Below are 12,448 nucleotides of genomic sequence, written 5' to 3'. Positions count from 1 at the left end.
TATACCCTACCCAGATGATTCATATATTAGCTCTGACAGATGAACACTATCACAGAATTAAAGTTGGTATCCTAAAACAGAGGTGAAGCTCTCTGAAATGAAACTGTATTTTAGTAAGTGAGCTTAGGGTATTTTACTTATTATTTTCAGATGTTATTCCTACTAGCAATATGTGAGGATTGGGTAAAATACAAGTGAAACTTTGCCAAGTAAAAAAAGTTTGAATTAATGAATACTGTCATTTAAGTATTAGAATGAGAATTTTTCATTTCAAAACTAATTCAAAATTGTTGATTTGCTAAAACTTATTTTATTCTCTATTCTTGACAGATTTTCTATATATTTACAAATATTTTAGAAAAATTTCTAAGACAAATAATTGGACGGCAATGTCTACAGAATATACTTCTTAGTAAAGAGCATAGAGGAGAGAAGTGTATTGATCCAAGTAAATGTTTTATCTTTTTAAATAGAAATGGGTGAATAGTAGAAGTTTAATTCTTTATCAAGCTACCCAGTTAAACATTATGGTAAAAGATATCATTATATAAGACCACGCTCAATTTTCATTTCCAAATCGCATCCTAAAAACCAACACAGAAAATTATTTAGTTTCCAACTGTGAGAAACAACATAATTGAGTATTAAATGAGTATTTTTTGAAAGCACCAAATGAGAAATAAAGTGAATTTGAACAGCTTGAAGTACAATCACAATTAGATACATTTAAATTTTGTCTTACAGCTTTATATTGAAGTCATTCTAGTCAAGAAAGAAATGATGAAACTACATTAGAGATTATCAGACAACTGTTTAATATTTACAAGTTTAGCACATGAGCTTCTTTCAAACATTCTGGAACTTGAAGTGCCTTTAAAAAGAACCTTGTATTCAGTGTTGAACCAAAGTTCATATGCAGTAAAGAGCAAATCCAGAGGATTAGGGTGTTTTCATTGCTAGTTTTCTGTGAACAGAACCTCACAGTCAGGTTACAGTCACTGACTTTTCTAGCAGTCTTTAATTTACTTCTCTTCCACTTTGGAAGTCTCAGAAGTAATATAAAGCTTATGTTTCCTACCACGAAGAGATTAGACTATCAGTAAGCTCTGCAGAACTCAGCTTTAAAGACACTTGTCCTTTATGATGTTGTGAGTTAATGTGCATGTGTCCATACACTCACATTCCAAGTTAACACTTTCGTGTGTTCTATAGTCATGTTTTCACCAACATTTGTTCATACTTCCCTGTCATATATACTCTCACTTACAAGTACCTTAAAGAAAATACTATGCATCAATATGTCACAACTGTGCAATATTCTAAATGTACATAAGATGTAATGTTAAATAATGCTAACTGAGCTCTTGAAACAAAGTAATCCAATGGAGAAAACATTTTAACAAATAATAAAAGGAATTGCTAACTTAATGTATAATGGTGACCTGATCTGAAGTAAGGAAAGACTAGGTTGTGATGGAGAGATGGCTCAGTAGGTAAGAACACACACTACTCTTGTAGAACAAACAATTTCAGTTCCCAGCACTCCTATCAAATGGCTCACAATCAGCTGTGACTCTACCTCCACTGAATCTGACATTCTTTTTCAAAACCTCCAGGCACCTATATTTAAACATGCACATACCTAAACACATACAAATGTGTGCACACATACACACATATGCATGCAAGGACACACACACACACAAATAAATCACTAAAAAGAAAATTATCTGTTTAAATATAAAAAAAATGCCCAAAGAAATGATAAAGAAGAGATAGTCATTCCAACATGACTAATGTTGTACAGCATGGATATTTCTCTCTTCAGAAGGTAGAACCTATCTTCCACTTCTAAATTTCTTCTTTAAAGTTGAACTATATAGCCTTACAGACTCACTCCCAAATATCTGAATGAAACAGAGTAACAGTTATTTATAAAATGATTACTTGTCAAAATAAGCCTGTCTCTTAGAAGAGGAAAAAATGCTACGTGATATTTAAGAAATTATGAGTAAAAATAGACTCCGATAGATAATAATGTATAAATATTGACTGTTTAACAGTAAATCAAGCGACACAATTCTAATGCAATGCCAGTACAGGTGAGTCTATATTACCATATTATATTATATGGATATTTCTAGCTTCTTAGTTTTTGTGCTCGTACAAACCTACTTTGCAAATGCTTTCTTAATGAAGATAGAATAAAATTCCATGGTATAACCTTCAGAAATCATGCAAGTGTGCCGTGTCCCATTTCTGTTCTCATCTCCTGATTACTTGAGAACTGCTTTGTGTTGAATAGAGGAAGCTTCAGTTTTCGCAATAATAAATCCATGCATATTAACACCCCAGGAAAGAGAGGATCAAAGTAAATACACACACTCTGCTAATGAAGTCAAATCATAGCCAAATAGTCTACCTTTATATTATCTTGGACATATGTGGCTAAAGACAACCACTCTAAATAGCGTTACACCGATGTCTTTCACCTTTTATCTATAATTTATATTTTAAAAATCTTAAGTAGTTGTCCTACAATAAGAGTATGAATACCCTTGGAATAATTTATGTGTACAGATGGGAAACAAAAGTTAAATGAGAGCTGCAGTTCTTTGACCAAGAGAGATGACAAGCCCAAACCCAAGTACATTGGATTGGTATGTCAGCAGGATTCTTCCATGAAAGAAGCACATGATAAGAGACATTAGGTCCTAATGACTAGAGAATATAAAAATCACATATACAATATTGCGAATTTATATTCTTCATTATATGTTCTATTCTATTTACTAAAATTCTCAGGCTTTAATGGTGTAGAACTCTAGACTAATTATAAGTAACATGGCTTCATATCCCATACATCCAAACACACATACATGCTTTTTACCATAGTTTATATTTTACCTTTGATTCTATTTGTTAGAATTGAGATTTCCATGCTATCATCTCACAAGACTTGTTTTGCATATCCCATGATAAAATGTATGCTCTGGGAAAGATCTGAAAAACCTAATGGTGAAGAGATATGAAGGAAAGATACCAAAGTAAATGCTTTTTAGATCTACACATGGAGATCCTTGGAGTGATAAAAATGCACAAAGAAAATTTAAGTAGATTCTTTCCCTCATTCTTAGTATTTCGTGGATGCCTGTAGTTACTTTTAGGCTTAAGATTTCACGCGATTCCCTCTTTTATGTTAGCCTGCGTATAGGTACTGTCCTTGTTCAGGCAAAAGGTTTATTTTAATTTTAAAAAATTAAAAATAAATATAATTAAATAAAACCCAGGTAGTATTGTTGGTATGGCCAGGTAGTAACTGCTTTCTCATGCAGGAAATTATTTGAAAATAAAGATAACATTTAATTATTTTGGCGTCCTGATTAAGAATATTGGCATCAGTCATTGTAAGTTTATAAGATATAGATACAATTTTCAGGAACTAAGATGTCTGTCTAATACTGTACCCAGCATTTTCCCAGTCAGCCAGGAAGTCCATTAGTAATGTGCTGCAATTAATATATTCTGAAAAGCAATGGCTGGAGGCTGACCTTTTGAAAAATGTCCTTGATATGGTTTAGTGCTTAATTATTACATGTGAGAAATAGTGATCTCAGATTGGGAACTCTGGTATTTGCAATAAACTCTAATGGTGCTGTACTTCTTTATATAAAGAATAAACATGAAAAAAGAATTTTATGGTATGCTGTTATATAAAATTAAAGAAAGTAATAGTTCTTGGAGGAAAGTGTGAAAAAAGAACACAACACCATAATAGCAGGTTTGTTCAAAACTTCATATAAATATCTGGCAATAGTAATGGAATTTCATCTTAAAATGCTATCACACATTTTCAAATTATATTATATATTATTTATTTATAATAACCTGTTTGTTCACAGATAAATGTAATATGTATAGAGATACTACTTTAAGAATTCATTCTATTATAGTTGTTAATTAACTAAAGCTATTTAAGTTAAGGACTGTATGCAGGAAGCAATTTAATCAAGAATATAAAAATTGCTTCAATAGCTTATGAGATGAATAACTAAGTAAAATATTTATTTTACTACATATATTATTTATGTATACACGTCAGGAATAGTGGTGCATTTATAAACACAAAGGTATTGAATGTGGGTTTTAGGCTTAAGACCAGCATATGGTATGTAGTATTTCAGACCACCATAGGCTACATAAGACCCTGCTTAAATATATATATATATGTGTGTGTGTGTGTGTGTGTGTGTGTGTGTATTTAATATATTTATTATATATATTTAATATATATTTCCATTGTATGTATATATGTATGTATACACACATATTGTGACTATATCTGCCCTAATTTGGAACTTTAAAAAAAATCTGAGTTCTCCTAAAACATTACACACACTAATATTTATAGTCCTTCATTTTACTAATATACGTAGTAACAATTTCTATTATCAGTGTGTAGTAAATTTTCTTTATCTATTTACAATACTTTAAACTTCATTTATAAACATCAAGATTTTACACATAGTATACTCAAATAAATCTATGTCAATACTCTGTAAAAATGCCAGCTGCTAATTATCTTTCACCCTTGGAACATCTGCGTTCCTGGTTTCTTTAATTTGAGCCATACATCCCTAACCTTCATGTTTTATGACTTTGAACTTCCTCTTTTTGTCATCAAGCTCCTTGCTCTTTGACAGTAGTAACTCTACAGGAAAGTAAAGCCATAGTATACATTAAAAATCAGCTTTTATTATGTTTTCAATGTGCAAAGAAATGTCCTAATTAATCTATCACTTCCTAACTTCCTTTCATGAACAATTAAAAGACCTAAAATAGATTTCTCAGAATATTTCTTCTTAGACATAAGAAAGGAGTGGTTTTGTTATTTAACATACTTTACTATTCAAGTCATCATAAGTAAGTATTTTAGAAATTATAAGTGTATTAAAATTTATTTTTACCTATTTTAGTGAGATATTTTCTCAAACTGACTTTTTCCTAATAATGGGAAGATAGGTGATTAATAGAGGGTTTTTTTTCTTTTTAATTAAGAGATTTTTCTATTTGTTTTATATATCAACCACGGATACCCCTGTCCTCCCTCATTCCACCCCCAGCCTTCCCCCACAAGATATCCTCCATTCCCTCCAATGCAAAGTCTCCTATAGGTAGTCAGCAGAGTCTGGGACATTCACTTGAGGCAGGTCCAATCCTCTCCTCCCTGCACCAAGGCTGAGCAAAGTGCCTCAGCATAGTCCCTAGGTTCCAAAGAGCCAGCTCATGCACTAAGGACAGGTCCTGGTCTCACTGCCTGGGAGCCCCCTAAACAGTTCAAGCTAATCAACTGTCTCACTTATCCAGAGAGCCTAATCCAGTTCCAACTGGGGATGAGGGGGGATAATGGAGGGTAAGGGTCGGGGGAAAGAGAGCTTAGGGGAGCAGGAGGTCCTAGCTGGATCAGGAACAGTGGGAGAACAAGGAAAGAGATACCAAGATAAATGAAGACCCCATGGGAATAGGAAGAAGCAGAGTGCTAGAGAGGTCCCCAGGAATCCACAAAAATGACTCCACTATAGACTACTAGCAATGGTCGAGAGGGTGCCTGAGCTGACCTACTCTGGTGATCAGATGACCAAACACCCTAACTGTCGTGATAGAACCCTCATCCAGTGACTGATGGAAGCAGATGCAGAGATCCACGACCAAGCCCCAGGCAGATCTCCAGGAGTCCAATCGATGAGAGAAAGGAGGGATCATATGAACAAGAATTATTGAGACCATGATTGGAAAAAGTACAGAGACAACTAGCCAAACTAGTGGAAACACATGAACTGTGAACCAATAGCTGAGGAACCCCCATGGAACTAATGGAAGGTCTTTAATCTAAGAAATCCTTGGAACTCAATGGCTTTGCTGCTAAGCAATATTAATATATATATATTAATATATATTATATATATTTAAAAACCTAATAGTCTTCTTTTTTACAGCTTTCAAAATATCTATGAGGAAATAGCATTTTCATGCTCCATTATAACATAGTACCCGTGTAGCCAAACCTTGTGTTCTTCCCAGTACATGCTGTCTCTCTCACTCTGTTTCACACCTATGGTAAAGCATGTGAGCTCTCAGCATCCTGCTCCAGCCTCCATGCCTGCTGCTTGCTACCATACTCCCCCACCATGACAGATGCATTATACCTCTGGAACTATAAATCATGTGAACTTTCTTCTATGTGTTGCCTTGTTCATCGAATATTAGCAAAGCAACAGAAAAGTAACCATTACACATGTATATGCAAACATGTAGGTAAGCATATGTATTTTTAGATCTCTGTACCTTACAATGAACAAAAGATCCAATTATGTATTGTATTAGAATATTTTAACACATTATCTTATATTTATGAATTTTGTGATTTATGAAATATTGGGATAACTCCACAATGTATAGGAACAATTTCATTGTTTAAATTTGTAAGTGATGGACAGACTACAGGACCAAAGTAGACTTAATTGTTTATATTAGGCTTAAAGCTGTTTCAAACACCCAATAATATTTCCTTTTTAATTGTAAATAGAATGTTTTTCACATAACAAATTCTGATTATGGTTTGCCGCTCCGCATCTCCTCCCAGATCCTGCCTACCTCCCCACCTGCCCAAGTTCACATTCTTTCCTACTCTCTCTCATTAGCAAGCAAACAGACTTCTAAAGGACAAACTAATCAAATAAGATAAAATACAAGCAAATGCACCTGAATAGGATGAAACAAACAAACATACAGAGCAAAAGACTGAAAGAGAAACCACAGATAAACATAGAGACACACTATGCCTAGAAATCCTCCTGAAACATAAATTTGGAAACCATATATAAAAGCAAAGGTATTTATGGTAAGAAAAAAAGAAAAATACGCCCAGTGAAAGTGCTATGAAACAAAAATGAAAAAAAAAAGAAAACTTATCATGTTTGTCTTTCTGAGTCTGGGTTACCTCACTCAGGATGATTTTTTCTAGATCCATCCATTTGTCTGCAAACCTCATGATATCATTGTTTTTCTCTGCTGAGTAGTATTCCATTGTGTATATGTACCACATTTTATTTATCCATTCTTCAGTTGAAGGGCATCTAGGTTGTTTCCAGGTTCTGACTACTACAAACAATGCTGATATGAACATAGCTGAGCAAGTGCCCTTGTGATATGATTGAGCATTCCTTGGGTGTATGCCCAAGAGTGGTATAGCTGGATCTTGGGGGAGATTGATTCCCAATTTTCTAAGAAAGCACCATGGCATCCAGGCAGTGGGACCAGGTCCTGTCCTCAGTGCATGAGCTGGCTGTTTGGAACCCGGGGCTTTTGCAGGGATACTTGGCTCAGCCTGGGAGGAGGGGACTGGACCTGCCTGGACTGAATCTACCAGGTTGAACTCAATCCTCAGGGGAGTCTTTGCCCTGGAGGAGATGGGAATAGAGGGTGGGCTGGGGGGAAGGCGGGGGGGGGCTGGGAGGGGGGAGAACAAGGGAATCCGTGGCTGATATGTAAAATGAAATTAAATTATAAAATAAAAATAAAAACTTAATAATTTTTAAAAACTTACAGAAATACCATTGAGTTCATTTCATGTTGGCCATCTCCTTGTGGGTATGGAGGAGGGGTTTACATCTTCAGGGAGATTCTGTTTGAGAGAACTTATATTTCATTGCAAGTGGTTGTCAATTAGGGATAGCTTCTGAATTAGGGGGGGAGCTTCTGTCTGCTCTCAATTGCTGGAACACTATTTGCACAGATTCATCCAGTGCCTGTGCATGGAGCCACAGCCTCTATGCATTCCTAAATGTATTAGTACTGCTGTGTTTAGAGGGCCTTGTTTCTTTGGCGTCCTCCATCCCCTCTGACTCTTACTATCTTTATGCCTTCTCTTTACAGGGTTTCTTGAGCCGTGAGGGGAAAGAATTGATGGAGACATCTCATTTAGGAATAAGCGTTCCAGGATATCTCACTCTTAAAGAATAATATTTCTCACAATTTTACTATGCATAATAAATAACTGCATTAAAAATAATAAATCAGTTTATTACTCAGGATAGACCCAGTGTCAGAAATCAAATGGTTCACAAATGACCCAGGCCCATATGGGCACAGAGGTGGTGTGGGAGCCGTAAAGTGGAAGCATACATACTTCCTGGGAAGGTCTCCAGACTTCCTTCTCACTTCTTTGAATGCTGTGGTATTAAAAGGCTTGGCTGCCTTTTGAAGGATGATCCCTTTTGTCCTAGGTCTCATTCTGCCTCACTCCTTCAAACTTGCCCTATAGCCTGTATCTCATAATCCAGTGTTACCAAGGTTATTAGCTCACTAATTACCAAACAGTAGAAATATCATTATATTATTATAACTTTGCAACTGTGTGGTTTGAGTTTTCATCAATATCATTTGATGTATGTTTCAGTGTATTTTATGAAAGATCAAGAAAGAAATTAGAGAGGATTCAGGAACTGGGGGTAATAGAAATGATGTAAAGGTATGGAAGTTACAAGAAAACTTAAAAGGCATTTGATTCACTTTGATGAGAAAAAATGGCAAAAAAAAAAAGTATGAAGTAACTGATGAGGTGACCACTGACGCTAAGTGTGCAAAAGTTAGCTCAAATTGTGGTCGTTATAAAACATTAATTGTGTTTTATTACAAAAAACAAATGAAAATTTTCAAAAGTCTGAGTAGAGAGAATAGGGATAGGTACACAGTGTCATACTGTGTTTTCATATTTCATATCATTTTTCCGTCTCTTGTCATTGGAACACATGAAGGCCGGACACTAAGAGCCTCTCTTTGTACTCTGATTGCCACTGCAAGCTATATGCATCGGTGAATCATTCTAAAATGTCTTACCATCATTTACTATTACACTAATTTCCACCAATTCAGTCAGCTGTAAGAGGAATGCTGTGTTTAACTGAAAACAGATTTTTGAAAAATATGGAGAACTCACATTTTTCAAGGGTTTGCTGTTAGCAGTTTTATTTTCTTTCTCCCTTTAGGATTCGTTGTGAATTTCACCGCATATTTTAATATTATTTTCTAAAATACAGTTTTCATGTAGAGCTACTCTGCTCACAGAGGAATTCTCCACAGCGCTGTTTTCTGTGTACTGACAATTAATTGTGCTGAAACTTGATCTAAATATACAGCAGCCACCTAGGTAACACTTAACCACCAGGTGTAATTCTGTAAGTGGAAATTAGTCCTTGGGAGCCTGGCAGGGCTGGAGTACTTGGCAGGGACATCGAGCCTAAGGTTATCATTTTTCCCCATACATATTTAAGTGTTCCTTTTTGAATACAGAGATGGACATATTTTTATTGTTTAATATTTACTAGCGTCCTGCAGATAACTCCAAGATGCTGAGAGACAAAGACTGCATGCCAAATTACAGCTCCTTTCAGGCTAGCCTAAAGAAATAAACGGAACAAGAAAAAAAAAAAAAAAGGTAATTCAGCTTTGAGTTCCCTACCTTATCCACTGCTTCTGCTTAGAGTTTTCTAAGTCATCAAAATTTGTCCTCAAAAAAGGAGAACTGATCTCAATCATTTATATTGTGACTTGAAAACGTCAGTGTATTTTCTCTCCCAAGAATACTAGCATTTTCATTTTCAGACTTATTTCCTACAGTGAAATGATATATATTTTAGAATCAAAATAATATTTGAAATAGAAAGATAACTATAAAAATAAAATCACAGATACTTCATTTTGCAATTTATATTTTTTATTTATCAATTATGTAGTAAAAAACTGCAGCTAACATTATTTGAAGAATGTCCATTAAAACATGATTTCATCTGAACTAAATTCTGTCTTCCTAAAATAATTATTCTTTAATTTTTTCTTTAAGTGTTGATTTCTTTTTTTTAAAACTTTTTATTGATTCTTTGAGGATTTCACATCATGCATTTGGATTCCATTCATCTCCCCATACCCTCACTTCTACCCTCGGCCCTTGCAACCTCCGTCCAAAAAGAAAAGTTAAAAGTAAACCAAAAATAAAAAAGAACAACAACAAAAAAGTCTCAACATGGAAGCCATAGTGTGGCCCACTGAGTCACAGTATATTCTTTAATCCATATAACTTTACTTTTGAGTGTTCATTGCAATGACTCACTGGTCTGGTTCAAGACCTTTGGCTTCTGCTACACTATTGGCACTGGACCCTCATTTGTATTGGTTTTGCTTCTAGTTGCAATAACCTGATTATTCAAATAGTTTGCACTTGTTGTAAATACTGTTTTATTTTGTAATATTGAAAGTGGTAGAGTATAAACCTGGTTAATTATTTAATAAATCGACTACCCCACGACATCCTTCAAGAAAAATAAATTCTTGGGCTGGAGAGAAGGCTCAGCCATTAAAGGCTAGGCTCACAACCAAAAATATAAGAAAAATAAATTCTTAAATTCCTTCTCTGAAATCCTTAGGAAATTTCATCTTGTGCTGAAAAGAACTTTACCAAAGCAAGCTTCAACTTCATGGCTGCGTACTTAAAGATAATAACTGTGAAACTTAACTGTTAGCTACATATTCAAAGACTTCAGCCTTCAAATGGAGAACTAGGTCCATAGTTGGTTTGGTTGGGTCTTTCCTGTGCAATTATTTAAGATCAATGAAAAAGATCCATGGTGCAGATTTAAACAATGTCTCTTAGATCAGCACATGTCATCACGTATTGGCAGCATCTCCAGTGTTTGGGAGCTTCCTTCCTCTACTAGGTAGGGTTTAAGACAGATGCACTGTGTGAAATCTGTTTCCAAAGCAGGTGGTCATCTGTTGCACGTAATCTGCATGTTTTTTTGAGTGCATCCAGAACATTTCTGGACACTTCAATCAGTGTATAAAGCAGTTCCTTCTTACTAACAAAATGAAAGATACTACACAAAGTAAGCATTTGCAATGTTCTACAACAAGATAGAATTCACGAAGAGCTTTTAAGCATCTTGACTATCAGAACTAATGTTATAGTTTTAGTGTTGCCATGTATGTTCATAGTGACATGTTACGGCCTCTGCAATCTTTCTCTGGATTGCTGGGTTTATGCTGTGAACAAATCTGAAGAAGAAAATAACCAGCTCAGACTGAGAAGGTGTGTGCTGTCTCCCTCTCTCTCACTATGAACATGTTTCTACAAACTTGATAAAATTTACCTGAACGTTGATTTAAGATTAAGTAGATTTATAGAGCTTGAATAAGGGTCAGGAATACTGACTTTTAACTGTTATGAGACATGATCTTTGGTGTAAATAGTTTCACTCTTGCAGAACTGACTAAAACAGAAGTAAATATATGTTTATTTACAAGCACAGACAGCCTGATAGATTTGGCATATACATTCTATGTTGCTTCTAATTGTTTAAAAGATGTTTAGAAAGACTGACTTCATATTTATAATTCAGAGCTGAAATAAGATAGTATACATGACATTATGACTAGTATTTATTAAACCAATATTTTATTAAAGTTAGTGTCCTCAATTGAAAAGTATATTATAAATCTTTAAACTGAGAAATATTGAGTGACCTATTCAAAATGGCCTTCCAGGTCAATATATATATTGAAAACAAATATAACATCTATTGAATAGATATCAATTACAAATAGCTTCCTGATTAGGGGTGAGCATTTTGTCTACTTACCTATTTCAGTGCTGGGATATTTGTCTGTTTAGGACTTGTGGGTGCTGGTGCAGTCTCTGTGAGTTCATATGTACATCAGTCGTGTTGTATCTGGAATACGTTCTTTCTTTGTAGTCATACCAACAATGGATTTGCAATCTTTCCACCTCCTCTTCCATATAAATCTCTGTGCCTTAAGGGGAAGGATTTGATAAAGATGTCACATTTAAGGCAAAGTGCTCACTCTCTGTCCATTATACAGAAAAGAAACTGAATACTTCACCATGCATGAAATGGCTGTAACAGATAATTACCCTCAGAAAAGTAACAAGATACAAAATTAACATGAAAATTGGTAGCTTTCATATACACAAATTATAGACTGAGAAATGAGTCAATGAAACAGTAACTTTTATATATATTCAAATATTGAAAGAAAACATTGAAAAGCACAGTAGATCATGGAAATATACATTTTATTTTTTATTAAGAAATTTTTTATTTATTTTTACATACTAACCACAGATTTCCATCTCTTTCCTCCTCTCACTGCCCCCGCTCTCCCCCCTCTAAGTCCACTCACATTCCCTCCTCTGAAAAGGTAAGGACTCCCATGGCAAGTTAGCAAAGCCTGGTACATTAAGCTGAGTCAGATCCAAACCTCTCCTGCCTGCATCAAGGCTGTGCGAGGTGTCCTACCATAGGTAATGAGCTCCAAAAAGCCAGCTCAAGATACCTCTTTTTTTGTCTTTTATAAGTTGTTTTCATGAGAACAT

At 34.8% G+C, this 12,448-nt stretch overlaps 1 long non-coding RNA gene across 1 annotated transcript; it reads right to left on the bottom strand.

The window, feature by feature from the left end:
• Positions 1 to 9,362: 9,362 nt before the first annotated feature.
• LOC131905705 (uncharacterized) lies at positions 9,363 to 11,862 on the bottom strand. The gene is made up of 2 exons (XR_009378023.1): positions 11,694 to 11,862; positions 9,363 to 9,458 (listed from the first exon to the last, which is right to left on the bottom strand). It is a non-coding gene; the product is annotated as an uncharacterized LOC131905705 (long non-coding RNA).
• Between the last annotated feature and the right edge of the window lie 586 nt (positions 11,863 to 12,448).

Source organism: Peromyscus eremicus, chromosome 3, assembly GCF_949786415.1.
Source record: "Peromyscus eremicus chromosome 3, PerEre_H2_v1, whole genome shotgun sequence".
NCBI classification, from domain to species: domain Eukaryota; kingdom Metazoa; phylum Chordata; class Mammalia; order Rodentia; family Cricetidae; genus Peromyscus; species Peromyscus eremicus.
This window is presented reverse-complemented; position numbering and strand designations above follow the sequence as displayed.